The sequence below is a fragment of the Herpailurus yagouaroundi genome, unplaced genomic scaffold (assembly GCF_014898765.1).
Source record: "Herpailurus yagouaroundi ecotype Mexico unplaced genomic scaffold, PumYag 28, whole genome shotgun sequence".
Lineage (NCBI taxonomy): Eukaryota > Metazoa > Chordata > Mammalia > Carnivora > Felidae > Herpailurus > Herpailurus yagouaroundi.
In genome coordinates, this window is record NW_024412376.1 from 1,859,360 (window position 1) to 1,862,453 (window position 3,094).

Consider the following 3,094-nt stretch of genomic DNA (forward strand, 5'->3'; position numbering starts at 1 on the left):
CATGGTTCATGAGATTCTCTCTCTATCCCTCTTTCTCTGTCCCTCCCCCACTCACGTTCACCCTCTCTCTCAAAATAAATATATAAACTACAAACAACATTTAAAAAAAAAAAAAGAACTATGGGGCGCCTGGGTGGCTCAGTCAGTTGACCATCTGACTTCGGCTCTGGTCATGATCTCATGGCTTATAGGTTTGAGGCCCATGTTGGGTTCTGTGCTGACAGCTCAGGGCCTGGAGCCTGCTTCAAATTCTGTGTCTCCCTCTCTCTCTCTCTGTCCCTCCCCCACTCATGCTCTGTCTCTCAAAAATAAAAAACATTTAAAAAACCCTAATGCATGAATTCAGAAAAGCATCAGGATACAAAATCAATATGCAAAAATCAGTTGTGTATCTATATACATGAACAATAAACACTTTGATCAGGAAGCTACAGTTGAGCAATTTCATTTACAATACCATAAAAAAATACTTAGGAATTAACTTAACCAAGGAGATAAAAGACATGTATAATGAAAACTTCAAAACATTACAGAAAGAAATTAAAGAAAATATAAACAAATGGAAACACATCCCATGCTCATGGATTGGAAGACTTCATATTGTTATAATGTCATTACTGCCCAAAGCAGTCTACAGATTAAATGTAATCCCTCTCAAAACAATGATTTGGTTTTTTTTTTTTTGCAGAAACAGAAAAACCCATCCTAAAATTCATAAAGAATCTCAAGGGACCCTGAATAGCCAAAACAATCTTGAAAGAGAACAACACCGGAAGACTCACACTTCCTTATTTTAAAAGTGACTACAAAGTTACAGTATTAGAAACAGTATGGTACTGCCATAAAGACAGACATATAGACTAATAGGATGAAGATAAAGCCCAGAAATAAACCCTCACATAGATGGTCAAATGACTCTTGACAAAGGTACCAAGACCATTCAATGAAGGACAGTCTTTTCAACAAATGGTACTGGGAAAACTAGATGCATGCAAAATAATAAAGTTGGACCCTTACCTAACACTATATACAAAATTAACTCCAAATGCATTAAGAACCTGAATGTAAGACCTAATCATGACTCTCGATTTGGCAATGATTTCTTGACTATGACATCAAAGGCACAGGTAACACCAGAAAAATAGACAAATTGGATTTCATGACAATTCAGAAATTTTGTGGATCAGAAGACACAAGTTACAGAGTGAAAAGTCAACCCACAGAATGGGAAAAAATGTTTGCAGATCATGTATCTTATTGGTGATTAATATTCAGAATATATAGACAGCTCCTAAAACCCAATAACAAAAAAATAAACAACACAATTCAAAAATAGGCAAAGACCTGAATAGATATTTCTCCAAAGAAGATATAGGAATGGCCAATATGCACATGAAAAGGTGCTCAACATCTCTAATTATTAGGGAAATGTGAATCAAAACTACAACAATATACATAACCTCACATTGGCATGGCTACCAGAAATCAAGTGTTGGTAAAGATGTGGAGAAAATGGGGAACTTGCACACTGTCAGGGGGAATGTAAATGGTAACACTGCTGTGGAAAACAATATGGCAGTTCCTCAAAAAATTAAAAATAGAACTGCTGTATATTTCAGCAATCCCACTTTTGGGTTATTATCCAAAAGAACTAGAAGTAGAGTCTCAAAGAGATATTTGTACACCCATGTTCACAGCAGCATTATTCACAGTAGGCAAAAGGTAGAAACAATCCAAGTGTCCACTGACGTATGAATGGAGAAGCAAATGGGATATGGACATATGACTATTTGGCCTTGGAAAGAAAGGATATTCTGCAATATGCTACAATATGGATGAGTCTTGTTCCATTATGCTAAGTAAAATAAGCCTGTCAGATAAAGACAAATACTGTATGATACCAGTTATATGAGGTATTTTAGAGTAGTTAAAATAAAAAAGACAAAGTGTGGCAGTAGTTGCCAGGAGCTGGTGGGAGGGGAGAATGAGGCATTATTGTTTAATGTTTTTAAACATGTTTTACAACATGAAAAGATATCTGTGGATGGATGGTGGTGATGCCTATACAAGATGAATATATTTGTACCACTTAACAACACTAAAAATGGTTAAGGTAGTAGGGGTGCCTGGGTGGCTCACTCAGTTAAGTGCCAACTTCGGCTCAGGTCATGATCTCACAGTTGGTGAGCTCGAGCCCTGCGTTGGGCTATATGCTGACAACTCAGAGTCTAGAGCCTGCTTTGGATCCTATGTCTCCCTTTCTCTTTGCCCCTCCCCTGCTCGTGCTCTCTTTCTCTCTCTTTCTAAAACAAAAAAATTAAAAATTTTAAAAAATGATTAAGGCAGTAAATTTTATGTTACATGCAATTAATCTTTGACAAAGCAGGAAAGAATATCCAATGGAATAAAGACAGTCTCTTCAGCAAATGGGAAAACTGGACAGTGACATGCAGAAAAATGAATCTGGACCACTTTCTTATACCATACAAAAAAACTCAAAAAATGCATGAAAGACCTAAACATAAGACAGGAAGCCATCAACATCCTACAGGAGAAAGCAGGCAACAACCTCTTTGACTTTGGCCACAGCAACTTCATACTCAACATGTCTCTGAAGACAAGGAAAACAAAAGCAAAAATGAACTATTGGGACATCATCAAAATAAAAAGCTTCTGCACAGTGAAGGAAACAATCAGCAAAACTAAAAGGCAACCAACAGAATGGGAGAAGATATTTGCAAACAACATATCAGATGAAGGGTTAGTATCCAAAATCTACAAAGAACTTATCAAACTCCCCACCCAAAAAACAAAGAATCCAGTGAAGAAATGGGCAAAAGACATGAATAGACACTTCTCCAAAGAAGACATCCAGATGGCCAACTGACACATGAAAAAATGCTCAATATCACTCATCATCCAGGAAATACAAATCAAAACCACAATGATACCACCTTACACCTGTCAGAATGGCTAACATTAACAACTCAGGCAACAACAGATGTTGGCAAGGATGCGGAGAAAGAGGATCTCTTTTCCACTGCTGGTGGGAATGCAAACTTGCGCAGCCACTCTGGAAAACAGTATGGCAGTT